Consider the following 18904-nt stretch of genomic DNA (forward strand, 5'->3'; position numbering starts at 1 on the left):
TGTGATGTCCAGGTTACATTGATATGAACGTGTTAACAACACTGTCAAATTTAAGCTGTGTATGGAACTAACATCTCACCCCCAGTGAAGACAGGGGGACACCTGTATCACAAGTCACAATGCTAGGGAGGGCACACTGTACTGCAAATCCCAAAACATACTGCTGACAACCGGTCAGCAGCCAAACACTCGTTCAGCCAAGGAAACAACACAATGCAGATGGAACATCCTACAAGCCTAGGATGCAACGCAATAACACAAAAGAGTCACAGACAACACAAGACACCTACTGCCATGCAAGGTGATTTCAATGGGGCAAAATACATCAACATGATCCCATTCATTTTCTCTTTCAGCTGATCAGGGGTATGCGATCAAGCCATGGATTATGACACCTATTGGCAACCCAAGTACTGCAGCAGAGCGTGCCTACAATGACACATAGGAGGCACATAGGAGGACATGCAGCATAGTCGAGAGGACCTTCGGCATCCTCAAGTCGAGATTCAGGTGCCTCAACATCACTGGTGGTAGCCTCCTATATTCCCCTGAAATGGTCTGTAAGATCATTCTAACATGTGCCATCCTGCACAACATTTGCATAAGAAGGAACATTCCCCTCCTGGAACCAGAGCCACACATGCCTGAAGAGGAGGAAGAGAAGGATGGTGGTCTGCAACATGAGGGGGAACAACAAAACACGGCTGCTGGAGTGTGTAGGCGCTAACATACCATGAACAATGTCTTTTAACTATAATCACCATCCCTACTTTATTAACTAATGTAAATAAACACCGATAATAATCACCATATCATGGTCTGGCTAATCATTTGTGCTCACCTTTCTCTCTATCAGAATAAGAGTGTTGCCTCATGGAGCATTGCTGATATACCAATCAGAACACAGACAATCACAGAGCATTGTAATGCGTATCACACAACGGTCACATACACACACACTGTAAATGACGTATATCCTGTACATTTCACCTTTGAAGAGCAATAGCAGAGGACCACAACTATTTCACACATACATGTTGGAAACATGGTTGATCGCAGCATATGGCACACAACTAAGACACCATCACTCAATAAGGGGAAAACAAGCCTCATACATGAGGCAGTTGATGTGCTATTGCATCGGTAACAGGAATGTATGACCAGACCCTTGACAGCAGTATATCCAACTGCATCCAATCTTTGCAAGGACTATCTGTGACTAGAGTTCCATTTAAGCAGAACATAGACAGTACAAGTCCCACACATATGATAAGCATTGCGCACATTGCGTACATTCCATGTACATGTCAGCCCATTTCCTAACTCCTGACACACCCATGTACCAGGTCACAACCCACCTGTCTGAAGATGTCCCTGGAATAGTAAAATGTGTACCTCGATATTCCCTCCTCTACACACACAGACTAACAATAGTAATCCAGTGTGCTACACCCTTTCCTATGGTATGCCATTGCCATAGTAGATCTGAATGCATGGACGTCAGGTCATTTAATAAACTTGCTTGTAGTTTCTAAGCCCTGTTATCACCTAGATTGCTTCCCGTGTGAAAGGTACTATTGGCCATTTGAATGCAAATCTCACCTACAGGACTTGTGAGAAACTGATGCAGCCCATACCTGTGATCACCTCCATGCACACCATCCATTTCAACATGCACTGCCCCAGCTGATGCCTGGAACAGCATAGAAGTTGCCATTTTTTCAAATACACCCTTATGCATTGCTAGTAATGAAGCCGTGTAACACAGCCCTTGGGTTCATGTGTCACCTTCAAAAACAGAGGACATACACAGTTGTACATGTCAACTGTCTTGTTCCTCCTCCAAACAGTCTTAGTCAGACCACTGATTATGTAACTTGTGAAATTGCTGGATCCTGATTGACCCTGCATCCTGTCAGCCTGACTGGCACCTGTCTGTGCGTTACCCTAAAGATTCCCTGTGGCTACATATGTACCACACTTGCTTTACCAAACCTCTCATTCCTCAGAGGGTATTTTGTCATGTGCTTCATCAATGCATACCCAAATACACTGTATAGCATCATCTGCCTTTTAATTGTACCATATTTGTTAAATTGTCTTTGAATACAAAAAATCATGGCCTATCCCTTGTCTGGGTCTCATGTATGCATGAACGACAAAGTGTGACAGTGTCCCAGGGCCATATGCAAGGACTGGGTACGGTGCCTCCAGCAGAACCAGCAACCTCTGATAATGTCCATGAAAAGTCCACACATGTTAGGACCCTGACAGTTCACACGCTGAACTACATTGCTCACAACATATTGATGGGCTGTGCGTGGTGAATAGCTGCGGGAATAATCAGCACAGAGGCCATGATGTTCCCAGATGCAGTGGGAATTTCAGAGGCCAACCTGTGTACAAATGTTGTAATGACACCTGCCGGAACATGACACCTGAGACATTATCTCACTCAGCACACCAAGGTTGCCCTGTTGACAGTCTCATTACACGTCTTCAGTGACAGGGTGGGACCATCCCCATGTAGGTTCTCATGTCCTCATTGACTTTACTTACATTGATCTCCGAAGGATGCTCAGTAGATACAGGAATAGCTGCCACTGACTCATGATGAGACCTGGACGTAACTGTGACAACATACACCCCTAAAAATATACAGGATCAACATTGGACCACACACATGAACAAGACACCTCTGTACAATTGATCACTGGAAATATGTGGACATGTGCTGCCTCGTCTGCTGGTCCACCACAGCCACTGGAGAGTTGTGGCTCAGTTATATGACCTCAACTGTGGCGTCATAATACATTTGTGGTTCACCTTTGGCTGTCTGGGCCAATTACATGGTACCCACTTCGTCTATGCATGTGCCTGACTCACTGTGGAATTCACCAACAAGTGCCTAGTAAGCAGTTACCAAAAATCTAGGACATGGGATGGCGAAATTGTGAACCATTGACATGAACTTCCATCTATCTGGTGCATTCTTTTCCATTTGTGATGTCTATGTTACCCAAAATCTTGGAAGTGCACACAACGGATGTTGCTACATGTATGACTAACACATGTCCTCTCTCATTTCCACAATGACTTGCATCTAAGGTTTGGACACATTGACTTCACATTCATACAAGCATATTTGCAATAATACATTTTATGATGCACACACACTGGGTCAACAACTACATTAGTAGCCACTGCACACACATTGAGCCATAGGCATTGAGGCATTGTACTTATGTACGTCACCTTGCTATCTTCTCCTGATGCCAAACATGCCCAAATTGTGCAATACATATATGTAGGCCACACATATGGCCATCTAGTGCGTCAGCTAAGTGTCAAAATCCTGTTAAGGAAGTAGCGGGTCATGGTCCACTGCAGTATGATGTCTCACATGTGAACATACACCATCAACACCAAAGTGGGTGCAATCAGCCTATCTCAGTTGTGTCCCAAATGTAACATAACATTAAAATTAAAAAAATCCCCAAAACCAGTTTGTGCACTGAAATTTTGACGTTTTTAGCATTGCGCGTCAAAGACTATTTACTATTATTTGGATGCGGTCTAATTTTCACTCCTGTGCGTCGAAAAATATGACGCACAATCTGTATGTGTGAAAAAATATGATGCATAACGATGAAAACGGCGGCCATTTTATGCAGGAAGTGATGTAATAGGATATCCTGTTTACAGATTATGTACAGTGGGTGTACTTTCACTTTCACTTTGCAGTCTGTGAATCTTCTAGACTGTGTGGCTGTGTTCAGAGTCTTGTCCAGTGATTTTGTGCTTTGGTTTCCTGTGTGCTATTTTACTTGTTACTTTGTGAAATAAATATTGTTGTTATATACTGTCTGAGTGTGTTTTGTTTACAATTGTCCGGTATTGTAGTGTATTTGTTGTTTGTGGGAGTCTGTTCTGGGTAGTGCTAGTTTGGGGATAGCTGGGCTCTCTTAGTTGTTAAGTTTACTTCTTTCTTTGTACATCTACTTTCCCCCTTTTCTCCTTTCTTCTTCTTTATCCCCTATTCCCCTTTTCAGTGCTGAGATGTTGGGTAGGCCACGTCTTGGCAGGATGGGTGAGGGGGAGCTGGGGGGGTTTATATGGCTGGTGTACCATTTCCTCCCACTCATGATCGAGGCAGGGGGTAGTGTGATACAGGGGTATCACACTGAGGCGCAAAGAATCCGTCAGAGAAAGGTGCTACATCACTTGCAGCGCGTGTATGGGAGCCAGAGAAATGACCAAAAGCTGAAGCACAGCTGGGCTGACCTCATCACCAGGGAGCAAGATCTGCTGGACCACCTGGGAATAGTGATTGGTGGCATTGTTGGTGAGTACAAACCATGTAAATGTGCACATTTAGAAGCTCTGTAGTGACATCAGATGATTTGTACAATATCTGCCAGCTATGTTGCTGACTGTGTGGAATGTTGCAGAAACATACAGGGTCAATTATGCACTATGTGAAGGACCAAAATTGCTAGCTGTCAGGAAGCACGTGCTCTGCAAACTTACAGGATACTTTTGCTTAATGTAATCTGGTGCCACCTTTGTGTCAGACAGCAACACAAAATAGGAGCCAATCATGTCTATATAGGTCACATTTGCCAGTGAAGTATAGATGTACTAAAATATTGGCAAACTTTGTTGATGCAATAGCTAGACTGACTTTGAAAACACTACATGATGCAGAAAATGAGTGCTGGCATCACATCAATTGATGATAGCAATGTGGCCCAGACATATGTCTCATGTGTGTCTGGTGAGAGTGTAAGGGAAGCGTTTTTGGAAGTTCTATGAATGTTAGGGATTATTGTGGTCCTTCATTATTTTGGATACATGTCAGATCTTGATTTGAAAACATCGGTAAAGGTGTAAGGTGCCCTCAGCTAACATCTTAGACTGGTATTTGGAGTTTGTTATGCCACATTCCAATTAGGGATGGCAGTCCAGAGGTATGCACATGGGTTCATATCTCTATGTTTGGTGAAAATCACCATTGCTGGGCCACATCAAATGAAGAAACTGTAACAACATGAGGGCTGACAAAAGTCCCTGCCCCTCTGTACATTGTACCTATGTGTCATAAATGTGTCATGGCCACATAGGCTGTTTGACTGGTAATGCAGTCCTCAAGTAACCAGGCTTTGGATGTCTCTCTTGGATGCACATGATGAGACGATTACACACCATTATTATTTCTGCTCACTAATGAAGGAGCATGTTTGCCACCACATGATAGTTAGGGCCACTGCATGTGTGCAGAGTTGTGTGTAATTGTCACAGGAGACCCATACTATGTACATGTTGGCGGTGATATATCAGATGCAGTATCATCATGTCTGAATGGCTTTCATTACTTATGTCAGCTTACACATTGTTTTTGTCTTTGAAATTGTTGGTCAGTGCACAGATTCTGAGCACATTTATTCCTTCCATGCCTTACAGGTGGACCGGCAACCTTCACTGTGGAAGAGGTGGCTACATTTGAGGACCCCGACCACTCCAGTAAGTGTTGATATGTCTGTTATGTGTTGTGTTTGCTGGTGATGTGTGATGGACTCCTGTGTGTTGAACACATAGCAAGGTGTGAGGCGCTGGCCAATCATTTGTCTTGTTCCATGAGTGGGATTTCAGTTTCTCACCATTTTTGAGTTGGCCAATGCTTATCCTATTGTATTATCTAGGGATTGTAGGTCATTTCTGTGGGCCTCCGCAATGAGAACTGTGGTGAGTCATGTGAATAACACTTGTATCAACAAGAGTCGCACTGGAACTCATCTCAGATTTAGGGCCTGATTACAACTTTGGAGGAGGTGTTAATCCGTCCCAAATGTGACAGATATACCACCAGCCATATTACGAGTTCCATAGGATATAATGGACTCCTAATACGGCTGGTGGTATATCCGTCAATTTACCGTCACTTTTGGGACGGATTAACACCTCCTCCAAAGTTGTAATCAGGCCCTTAGTCTGCCTGTCAGACCCACATTCCCCCAGATTGGTACTGCAAATCGCTTTCCAAAAGACTTCTGCTTCCGTATTCACCAAAGTACTTATTAAACTGTAGGTTGAACTTCCTAGCAGCATGTACTTCCACATGTAGTGCTACAAATATGTGGAACTTGAGTGCAATGGCCTAGGTGTGCATGCAAATCATCATCATGGGTGTTCTTGCAACTCTGTGTCTGTTGTAAGTCATGCCTTACTGGAAGTATATGATGTGGACCAAGGTCTGCATTTCCTGACATGTGTGGCTCTAGGATTGGTCAAGGGTTTGCTGACTCCTAATTGTTGATAGGCCTTACCTGTGGTGTGTGTGTAGAGCCAAACATGTGTTGAGCTTTCTATACACTCCTGGGCGTCCATGTTGTTTGGAATCGTTTGTTGTTTCTCCACCCTCTCCCCTCAAACACAGGCATGGGTTTATGAATAGGGTACCTAGGACTGATGCTACCAGTATGTTACACATACGTGTGAATAAGTGAATGTTTGGTCGGAACCTAGTATACACACTCAGGTAGGGCACATGAGTACTATACTAGCAAGTCCAATTACAACTTGCAGACCATGTGGCTTTAGATTTCCATCCCGTACACTGACATCTGTAGCCCTGCCATTGGCGGAGGATGTGCAGCATGATTGTTAGCTGACAACTGGCAGAACTCAGATGCCAAGTTAATGCCAGTTGTTACCCATCTTGTAGGTTTTGGATGTGCTATGTGTGACCTTTGTAGGCTGGCCTGCCATGTACTTCCTCAGGGACATTCAATGATCTGTATGGTGATATGAGCTGTTTCAAGCACAGTAGATGTACTGTCTGATTTACTTCTTGTGCCATTTCACACAATGCAGTTCCTAATGTAAATTGTTTGCCTTTGTCTTCACAGCTGCGAACATGACACCCATCCAGGTCCGTGAGTTCCAGAGGCGGGCCTTGAGGTACCAACATATCCTGCTGGTAGAGTCGGGGTTCAGAAGGATGGCCCGAAGATACCGGAATGAACGGGCCTCCGAAGCATGGAGGGCTTTCCCACAGGGTGGCCCTACTTTGCCCACCACAGCCACCACCAGCACAACCACCAGTTCCACCCAGGTGGCAACATCCACAGCTGGGACAGTTGTCCCAACGTCTACAGTTGCTCCAGGCCCCAGCAGTGCCACACCTTCAGGGCAGCCCACAGGCATTGGCTCTACACGCCCACAAACATCCTCCGCCGGTACCCGGACTGCCCCAGCTGCTACAGTTGACCCTGCAGCTTTCCAGGCAATGGAACGTAAAATGGACAGTGTGCTACGGAAAATCAGTTACATGCAGCGTGATGTTCGACATATGAACAGGCGTGTGCGGTCCATAAAGTGGACCCTCCGGAGGGCCAACTTCTAGACTTTTGGATATGGACATGATTCCCTCCCCTCCCATCTCTTTCCTTGTTCTCATACTTAGTGGGCTTAGGGGGCTTAGTGTTAGGTTAGTATAGGCTGTTAGTTTAGTTAGTGTTAGTGGGTGGGGGGTCCTGAATCTTTCTATTTTTCCTTATTAAGTGTGTGGGATATGTTGGGGTTCTCGTGTGTTTAAAAAAAAAAACATTTTCTTTTAAAAAAATATCCAGAAAATACAAAAAATATATGTATTTGTTTAGGATAGTATGGTATGTGTTTAGGTTAGTATCTGTTGTCCTCCATGTGTGCCGTCTCATATGGGAGGTGGGGGGTTGATGTTTAGAACGTTTCGTTACATGTGATAAGTAAGTTTAGATTAGGTTAGTTAGGGACAGTTGTGGGTAATGAGTAGTCAGAGTAGATTAGGGTAGGTAAGACTTTTCCCTCAGTTTCCTCTTCCGTGATTTACGTTTAATGAATATATAGTGAACCCTTTACAGTATGTGTTAAATGCTTGTTGATCATGGCCTTGGCATTAGTGTACATGAATGTTGTTCTATTACATTTGTGTCCTATGCTACGAACAAATCCCAACTGAGCTGTAAGATTGGCAGCTACCCCAGAGCTACCTTGCAAAGATTCCACCATTTGTTGCAACCACCAATCACGGTTAATATGGATCCCAACGTGTTTTTGTCAATAAGTATGTTTTTCTAAGTCACAAACAGTGCTTCCAGATTTGGTATTTTAGGTCTGACTGCAGTGTGATGTTCAAGGACACCCTTATAAGATGAGTTGTCGTAAGCACTCTTGTAGTATCGTCTTCATGACTCACATAGATCATTTGTGACACTGTTCAGCATGATTACTTATTTGGATGTAAACTCAGACACCTTCATTCATGCTGTTTTTGGAGTGTTTGCTTAGATTTGTGTGCACTGTTATATGTGTTAGTATTGCCTGGTGACAACATTTTGCTGCCACTATTTGATGACTTAGATATCCCTTGAGGAAGCATTATTCTGTCAAACACAGCAGGATGGTGTGTGGTTTCTCACTTCATCAGATAGTACCCTCAGGAAGGGCAGAGTATGATGCAATCCTGGCCAGTGTGCAAATTTATCTGACTACATAATTTCAGGACAGTTGTATTGTCAAGCTATGTAATTTGACAGGAGTCACATTTCAATTATCTACTGCACAGTTGATGTGTCACATTACACAGAGACAAAGTTGTTGTTTAAGTGCTATTTATTGAAAAGTGCTGTAGTGCTATATGTACATTGTCCATGATTGGGAGTCCATTATAGTGACATCTTCCATTGTGATCCTACACAAGTGGTAAAGGAAAATGCTTTTGACATGTTGGGGTGATGTGTAAGGCAGTGCAGAGGGACAGGCTTTGCCAATGAGTAAGAGAGAGACAAGCACTGGGAAGGCTGACAAGATATACAGTGGTTAGCAGAACAGTCATTGAGTACAGTTGTTGTAAGACTGGCATGTTACAGGGACTAGTGCTTCCAGGTACTTTTCCCTGTGAAGGTGATCTGTTCCATGTCTTCTTCTTCTGATGGGTGTGTTGCCTCCTCTGCCCTTGCTGGTGGTGGTTGTGAAGGGGCAACACACACTTCAGTGTTAGAAGACGTAGAGTCAGACATCCCGGTCACTGCTACCTGTGAAGGTCTTAAGGGCAGTACTGCTGCAAGGAGGATCTGCTGATTCTTAAGAATAGCAGCCACATCACAATGGTAGGCAGCCAGGTCGGCCCTGAGGGGGTAAAAATTGCATTTGTGCATGCAGTGGAAGGTTTGGGGTGCGAGATGTTGTGGCAACTCCTTTACTGCAGTGGTAAATGCCTTGACAGTTTCTTGTAGTCCTTGCAGGATGGATGTTAGGGCTTGCATGGCTGCTGCCTGATCTGCAGATGACATTGTGCATGAACGCACTCCCTCTAGGCTGGCTGCCATAGTTTGCATCCCCACCCGCACCTCATTGGCCAGCTCCCGCTGTACCCCAACTACAGTTCTCTTAAAGCTGGTGCCAGTGCAGTCTGAGTCCTCAGTTGTATTGGAGCTGGCAGGTCTTACAATTGGGGTGGTGGGTGGATCCTCTGTGATGCCTGCTTGTTCTGTGCTCCTCCTTGTGACTGAAGGTGGGGTCTGGAGGGTTCCAAGGACATCTTGGATGGTCTGCTGGGGAATGTTTGTCAGCTAGTCATCCATGTCATCATGGTATTCTGGGACAGGCATAGCCGCAGGAGATCCATTGTCCTCTGAAATGAAGTGGGGTACTATTAGTGTGTGTGTGTTGTGGCTTTTGTGATGTGACATGCCTGCCTTGTGATGATTCCACATTGTGATCTTGTTTCCTGTTCATTGCTCCAGTCTTTCAGATGGGCATTCTCCCAGGCCTATGGCCCACCTGCATGTCACATGTTTAGTATTAGGTTATTGGACTTCTCAGCATCATCTCCTCTAGTCTTGTTTTACGCCGAATAGTGAATTGCCACCTTCTTGTCCTACTCAGGCCTCCATCTACATCCATTCTCATGGTGAGACCTTTCACTGGCTGTGGGTGTTCTGATGGCACTAGCAGCACACTTAACAATCTGGACCTGCCCCAGTCTCTGATCATTCACATCCACTTATATGTAGTTGACATGTAGCGTATCCTAGGCATAGCATTGTTATGGCACGATATGGATGTTGGCATTGGTAATGTGTACAGCTGATGTTAGGGAATGTGTGGTACATTGGATTGCCCTGATAGTCGTAGCAGTGTCCTATTTCCTCCTCTGATTGTGCAAGTGTATTTCAGTGACCAGTTACATGTGTCCTCCCCCTCAATGCTGTTGTCTGAGCAGTGTGCCATTTGGGATGTTACATTGTGACCCAGGCACAGGATGGGCCCTGACATATGCAGCATGGGTGTGACCTTAGTGCTGTGTGGCTCCTACCATTGATGACATTGGCTGATGTTTGCGACAACTATAGACATTGACATTTGACAGGACTGGAGCTTTGTCTTGTTTCAGGGGATTATTGGAGTTGTCATCCTCAACCCTCTAATTTAGGTGTGTATGATCCATGGGGACATTACTGCCTTTGGCTACTTGAGCTGCATACAGAGCGGAGGTGGTAGTGGCAACTGGTGTCACTGTTACATTCCAGCTGTCGGTATGACTAGAGGTTGTTAATTGGGCCCTAGTTAATGTAGGATGTATAGTGGCTGACGTGTACCGTGATGTCAGTTTGACGTTGTGCCCTTCCCTCCTGGCGTGGCTTTACATCTGCTCCATCGTTGGCATGGCAGCATGCCCCCATGGGACTGTTGTTGATGTAGTGTTATGGTGTGCCCAAGCTTCTCTCTGTGCAGGCCATGCCCCCATGCCATGCCCCTTTACCCATGCCACTCCATGTATATGATGACTTCCATGCATTTTGTGGTCCGTATCCCCCCCTGCTTACAGTTGACATTAGTGCATTTTAATTCCCCATGCGACTTACCCTGCATGTGTGTTGTCTCCTGGTAGTCTGCGCTGTCCTGTCCTTGAATCCCTGTGACGATCTCCTCAGGGATGACGGCTACGACAATCTCCTCCATGTGGTCCAGGGCCTCCTGGTGTGCTAGACTCCCACCTCCAGTCTGCAGTGCTGCCTTCCTGTTCCTGGCCATCTTTTCCTTGGTCCTGCGCTTGCAGTCATGCCAGCGTTTCTTGCACTCGATGACTGTTCTGTGTACTTCTACCACACTGTTAATATTGTCAACAATTTGTTGCCATATTGCCTTTCTCCTACTGATTGGCAACTTTGAGGTGACAAACAGTTGGTGCTGGTGTTCCGTCACCTCTTTAACCAGGATTTCCTGTTCCTCTGCACTGAAGCAACACTTTCATTTCTTCTTAAAGGTGTCCTGGTTCTTGCGTGGGTCCTCATGGCTGGTTCCTGGTCTGTTGTCATCTTCCGGGGTCTGTACAGGCATCTGGGATCCATTTTGGCTCTCCTCTGCTGAAAATGGCTGTGTTTGCGGGGAATTTTGATGCTATTGCATCAAAAAACACCGCATATCCAGTGTGCAGTGTCGTAAATCGACCCACAGACATTTCTGCCGCATTAACGTCGTTTTGCTTTACGACATGACACTGCGGTGTGCGTAAAAACAAATGACTTACACCTGTGGTTTGCGCCGCCGGGATTCATAGTATAAATTTGATGCCAGCATGGCGCACCAAAATGGTGTTAGCCGGTGGTACTATTTTTGACGCAAAACTGCGCCGGAGCCGTTTTGCATCAAAAAGTATAAATATGGCCTATAATTTGAACAGGTATCAGGCATGCTCTAAATGAAACTTCATTTCTCTTTATTTGCCAGTTTTTAGTTCCCCATTGTTGGACCTGGCTTTTTGACAGGGACATCCCCAAACTTTTTGCCTCCTTCCTCCTATTTTTTCTGACCTGTTGTTGTTGGCTTTTGACCTCTGGGCACTTTACCACTGCTAACCAGTGCTAAAGTGCATATGCTCTCTGTGTAAATTGTACTACTGATTGGTTTATCCATGATTGACTATTTAATTTACTTGTAAGTCCCTGGTAGAGTGCACTACATGTGCCTAGGGCAGGTAGATTAAATGCTACTAGTGGGCCTGCAGCACTGGTTGTGCCACCCACCTCAGTAGCCCCTTAACCTTGTCTCAGGCCTGCCATTGCAAGGCCTGCGTGTGCAGTTTCACTGCCACTTCGACTTGGCATTTAAAGGTACTTGCCAAGCCTAGAACTCCCCTTTTTCTATACATACAGTAAGTCAACCCTAATGTGTGCCCTAGGTAACCCCTAGAGCAGGGTGTGGTGTGGGTAAAAGGCAGGACATGTACTTGTGTGGTTATATGTCCTGGTAGTGTAAAACTCCTAAATTCGTTTTTACACTACTGTGAGGCCTGCTCCCTTCATAGGCTAACATTGGGGCTGCTCTCATACATTGTTGAAGTGGCAGCAGCTGATCTGAAATGAGCAGGAAGGTCATATTTAGTATGGCCAGAATGGTAATATAAAATCCTGCTGACTGGTGAAGTCGGATTTAATATTACTATCCTAGAAATGCCACTTTTAGAAAGTGAGCATTTCTTTGCACTAAAATCTTGTTGTGCCCTTCAATCCACGTCTGGCTAGGTTTAGTTGACAGCTCCTTGTGCATTCACTCAGACACACCCCAAACACAGGGTACTCAGCCTCACTTGCATACATCTGCATTTTGAATGGGTCTTCCTTGGCTGGGAGGGTGGAGGGCCTGCCCTCACACAAAGGATGCCACACCCCCTACTGGGACTCTGGCAGACAGGATTGAACTGAAAGGGGGCTTGGTGCATTTCTTAGACACTCTTTGAAGTCACCCCCACTTCAAAGGCACAACTTAGTATAAAACAGGGCCTCTGCCCTACCTCATCAGACACTTGCTGGAGAAGAAACCTGAACCAGAAACTACATCCTGCCAAGAAGAACTGCCTGGCTGCTCAAAGGACTCACCTGTCTGCTTTTCTACAAAGGACTGCTGCCTTGCTGTTGGCCTGCTGCCTTGCTGAACTCTTGTCTGGCTGTAAAAGTGCTCTCCAAGGGCTTGGATAGAGCTTGACTCCTGTTCCCTGAAGTCTCAGGACCAAAAAGACTTCTCTCTTCCTCTTGGACGCTCCGTGCGCCGAACTTTTCGACGCACAGCTTGTTCCGCGGCAAGAAAAGCGCCGCACACTGACGCTGATCGACGCGACGTCTTCGGGACGACCGAAACTTTGACGCACGGCCTCGCAAGGACAACGCCGCCCGACTTCCCGGGAGAAATCGACGCGACGCCTGCCGTGAGATCAAAACTTTGACGCACGGCCTCGCAAGACACCGCCGCCCGACTCCGCAGGAGAAATCGACGCGACGCCTGCCGTGAGATCGAAACTTTGACGCACGGCCTCGTAAGGACAACGCCGCCCGACTCCCAGGAGAAATCGACGCGACGCCTGCCGTGAGATCAAAACTTTGACGCACGGCCTCGCAAGGACAATGCCGCCCGACTCCGCAGGAGAAATCGACGCGACGCCTGCCGTGAGATCGAAACTTCTACGCACAGCCCCGCAGAACGACGCGCAGCCGGAAAACAAGCAGGAAAATCCACGCACAGACCCGGGACATCTGGTACTCCCGCAAACCACAGTAAGAGACTGTCCGCGCACCGGAAAACGACGCACGACTCCCCGCGTGGAAAATAACGACGCAAGTCCGTGTGTGCTGAGGAGAAATCAACGCACACACCAGTTTTCCACGTACCTCTTCTCCTGTGACCCTCTGAGGAGATTTCCCACCAGAAACCAGGTACTTTGTGCTTGAAAGAGACTTTGTTTACTTTCTAAAGACTTAAGACACTTTATATCACTTTTCAGTGATATCTTTACAAATTCATATTGCAACTTTGATTGTCTTGACCTGAAGATACCCAGATACATATTATATATTTTTCTGAACACTGTGTGGTGTATTTTTGTGGTGTTATGCTATGGTGTTGTATGATTTATTGCACAAATGCTTTACACATTGCCTTCTAAGTTAAGCCTGACTGCTCGTGCCAAGCTACCAGAGGGTGAGCACAGGCTGATTTTGGATTGTGTGTGACTTACCCTGACTAGAGTGAGGGTTCTTGCTTGGACAGAGGGCAACCTGACTGCCAACCAAAAACCCAATTTCTAACACCCATACACTGTTTAAATCAATCGACTTCAGCCAATATTTATAGCCTTCTATAGCCAACCAGAAAACAAAGGCAACAGCATATATCAATTTGGTATCTGTTAATAAGGTATGTTGCATTTCCATCAATGGCAATTTAAACTAAGATGACTCAGCAGTTTTAACATTGTGCCCAGAAAAATATGTAAACTTTTAGAAATATGTTTTCAAACTCCCTATTGGTGGAGTTGGTCAATGTTCCCGTAGTGTATATTTAAAAATAGTCTTTGGGGTCCTTGCTCTGTGAATGTAATGATGTCCATAATATTTATAGCAGGACATATCTCCATAATTTTCTTTTGATTGATAAACATCTTCAATTTCAGAAACAGTAAATTATTCTAATTTAGAAAACATAGAATCAACTGTTTTTACATCCCAATCATCAGAAACAACTCCAGGTGTTATTACATCATTCATGGAAAGTTTAAATACATATGGAATTTGAATAACCACCATCAGGCGAGATATATATATATATATATATATATATATATATATATATATATATATATCAAAGGGTACTTTATCCCAAACAATGCCATCAGAAATTGGTATAGCTGAAATGTTCACTAGGGACAAGTCTCTGCGGATCTTATTGGAGGAAAAGTGTGGCATTAGGACCTCATCCACCAGTGCAACTGTAGAGCGTTCAGGAAGGTAATGACCATTTATTAATAGAAAAAGATGATGGAAAACCCATTCCAAAGCAGGAAGGTAAGTAGACTTAATAAGAGCCACAGATAGTTCCATGGAAGAATGGAACAGTTAATTCTGAGGCAATTTATCAGCTTACGTGCTCTTGAAAGTCTTGTCGCAGAAGAGGCAGATGAGTTGGTGAAAGAGTCATTGATGTCTGCAAAATATCCAGAAGCAGTTCCTGCAAAAACTGGAGCTGTATTTAGGAGATGAGAACTTGCAGAAGTTTATCTTGGTGGTTCATAGTAAACTAATGTTAATGGTATTAATGAAAGATCATTTTCCACCCTCCCAAAGCTCGGAGAGGTATCACCGTTGCTGCTTAAAACCTGTAGAGGAGAGGGATTCAGGTGCTATCCAGGAGTCCTCTATGCGTGCTGTGCAGGATCTGCCATATGGGGTAGCTTGACATTGTCGATGGAGACTAAGCAATTTTCTTCAGGCAGCGGTGGTAGAATAACAATTCTGGTATCTTGTATTCCAAAGACTGGAACTGGTGCATGATAAGAAGGACCAAACTTTTTTTTCACAACAATTTTTTCACATACTAGATCCCCAACTTTTGGAATCCAGCTGGTAGGTGGTCTGTGTGCACCGCCTATTCACAAGGAGGCGGCACTGGCAAATGGGTTGTCATCACAGAACTGTTGTAAGTCCTGCATGACAGTGATGCATTAATTTATGTCAAAAGGTATATCTGTCGCCTCCGCACAGGAACCATCAAGCTCTGGAGCATACATTTGTGTTCCCAACAGGCATTCATATGGTGTATGCCCTCCCAGGGACCTTCTGGGCAGAATATTAAATGCTCTCTGGACTCTATACAGGTGATTACGTCATCTATGACCAGTGCCTAATAATCTAGCTGTTAAGGATTGCTTTAAATCCCAGTTTCTTCACTCCATAACACTGTTTCCCTCAGAATGATATGGAGCCAAATAATGCAGTTGGACCTGCAATGAAGACATGGTTTCCTTGAGGCAAAAGTAGGGCACTGGTCTGAGTAGAAAGCCGCAACTGCATATGTACAGATAAACACTTGCAAATTTTTAATAACAGTTTGAGCATCAGCCAAGTGCGGTAGCCATACCTATACAAATCAGGAGCATGAGTCAACAGCAACAAAGTTATATTTGTATGCACCATCAGGTGTCAGGGGACCACAAAGGTCCAGGTACACACATGGTAAAGGTTTGTTGGAAAGTAGGAGGGGTGTCTGCAGTGGGTATTTGACAGTGGACCCTTTAATTGCTGACAGATATCACAGCAAAGGACATATTGCTTGGTCTGTTTATATAGACCTGGCCACCAGTAGTGTGCTCGTAGCAGTGAAATAGGAGCCACCACACCAGCCTGGGCAGAAGCATCTCCCTCATTTACTGCTTTAATCTACTCAGGTCTTTGATCTTGGTTGGGGATCACACGATCACCCATCCCTGGTATTGTTACTAGGGCAGTATTGAGGACAGATATGCAGTAGGAATATTTAGCAGGATATGCCTTTGGCACAGGCTTGCCTTCAGCCAAAGCTCTCATGGCAACCAGTGTTTCATCATCCAACCTTGTCTGTGAACATGTTATTGTAGCAACAGAAGCCACAGCTACTGCTGACTTGGCCACTTCATCAGCCAAGGTATTGCCAGAAACGTATATTCCAACATGTTGTTGTCCCAATGTATGAACTACATGGACATCGTGTAGCATTTCTTTCAGATCCGCAACCTTCCCCCACAGCAGCTTGTGCTTAATGGTGTTACCTTTTGAATCTCTGAACCCATTCTGGTGCCAGTAATGCAGACATTCATTGAAGAACTGGATACAGTAGTATGATTCACAGACGATTAATGTTAACTGTCCTGCATCTGTGTGTTCCAGTGCCATCAACAGAGCCTTGAGCTCTGCTAATTGTGCAGTACAGTCCTCTAAGGTCTGTGTGTAAGTGTGTTGTGGATGGAATTCACCATCTTTCATGTAGCCACTTATGACCACACAGGCTACTGAGGATTGATGTTAAGTGCCTACTATTGTTTGTTATTGTTCAATAGGCAATGTGTTTGCTGGAACAGAGTATTTAAGTTCATATTGTAGGAATTCTCGAGTTTGTAATTTTGGGTAAAAAATATAGTCAACAACAGTGGCCGCCAGAGATGTTGCCCATTGAATCCAATGTGGATGCAGTGCCTTAGTGTTAGGAACACTGGGTATGGTGACAGCCTCAAGGGCTGCGAATGGAGATATGACAATGATGTGTTTTCCCCGGGCCAGAGGTCTCTTTAAAAAGCAGCCATCTGAACAGCAGACAGAGGCCCTCATTATGACATTGGCGGTTAGTACCACTTACTGCCATGCTGACTGCTGCCAACATACCCCCGTCGCAGGGGATTGCCGCCACCCATATTATGACCCACACACAGCAATCCGTCACTATACAGCAACACACACAAGTCCGCCAGCCCAAAGGTCAGTGATAAACTGGCGATAGCAAAACCCACACCGTTACGCCAACAGAACTAAGCCCACAGCATTATGACCCACGAATCACCGCAGCAGCCATTCAATGCCTCTAAACCAATGGCGGTAGATAGCGCTGCGCTCAAAATACACACACACACAAACAAAACAACACCATGTTGGACAATTTGAATAACATACACCTGACACACATACACACACCACACCCACCCACCCACACCACTATAAAACACACACCCACATTACCCACAACCCTTTACGACTACAAACAATTGCCACAAGAGAGATGAGAGCAAGACCACAGCCACACACCACCATCACCTATACACCATCCGTGCACCTTACATCACACACCCCAACACAGCACCCCACACACCATCACCCCCACCACTCACTCTACACCCATGGCACCACAACAACAACCCAGGTTCTCGGAGGAGGATCTAAGGGTCATGGTGGAGGAAATCATCCGGGTAAAGCCACAGCTATTCGGATCACAGGTGCAGCAGACATCCATTGCTAGGAAGATGGAGCTCTATCGGAGAATCGTGGACAGGCTCAACGCCGTGGGACAACACCCCAGAACAAGGGATGACATCAGGAAGAGGTGGAATAACATACGGGGAAAGTTGCGTTCCACAGCAGCAAGACACCAAATAGCTGTACAGAGGACTGGCGGTGAACCCCCACCTCCTCCCCCACAACTAACAGCATGTGAGGAGGAAGTCTTGGCAATCATGCATCCTGAGGGCCTGGCAGGAGTAGGAGGAGGACTGGACTCTGGTAAGTCAAATCACTATTACTGTCACCCCCCCACCTGCATGCCATCACCCTTACCCTCACTCCTATTACTCCATCACCTCACACACCCCACCATCACAACCCACCCCTCCCAATACCAAGCCCTGCATTTGACACCAATGCACGGAACCCCCTCACAGATCTGCATGGGAACCCATCACTAAAGCATGCACACTAAAGCGAATCACCTAGCCCACCAAATAACAACTCACATAAGGCAAAGCTGGCAGGGCAATAACAGCCATAGAGGGCAACATACCCATGCAAAAGATGACACACACAGAAACTATAACACTGCATTTACATCCCCACAGGTCCCCCACCAAACATCACTGGAAAGGGGGTGCCAGCAACATCAAGTCCACCCCCAGAAGAGGCCCACAGTGATGACTCTGGACACCTGGATTTGGATGACCAACCTGCCCCATCAGGGATCTCCGGACAGTCGGTAACCCAGGCACAGTCACATACCACCACAGAGCCTCCCCGCTCAGGAAACACCAGCACAGTACCCACCCAGCGGGCCCATGCCTCTGTCCCCAGGACACGTCAATCAGCAATGTGTCCACCACTACAGGGAACTCTGGCCACCCCACAAACACAGAACGATCAGGGACCTGGGGTCAGTGGCAGTGGGCACACGGTTCAGAGGACAGAGGCACAGGACAACAGGGGGGCTGGGAAGACTGCTGTGTGACAGGGGGAGGACAGGCCCAGGGAACCGACTCTCCAGGAGGCACTCACCAACATCCTGGGAGCATACCACCATT

This window comes from Pleurodeles waltl, chromosome 10 (assembly GCF_031143425.1).
Source record: "Pleurodeles waltl isolate 20211129_DDA chromosome 10, aPleWal1.hap1.20221129, whole genome shotgun sequence".
Lineage (NCBI taxonomy): Eukaryota > Metazoa > Chordata > Amphibia > Caudata > Salamandridae > Pleurodeles > Pleurodeles waltl.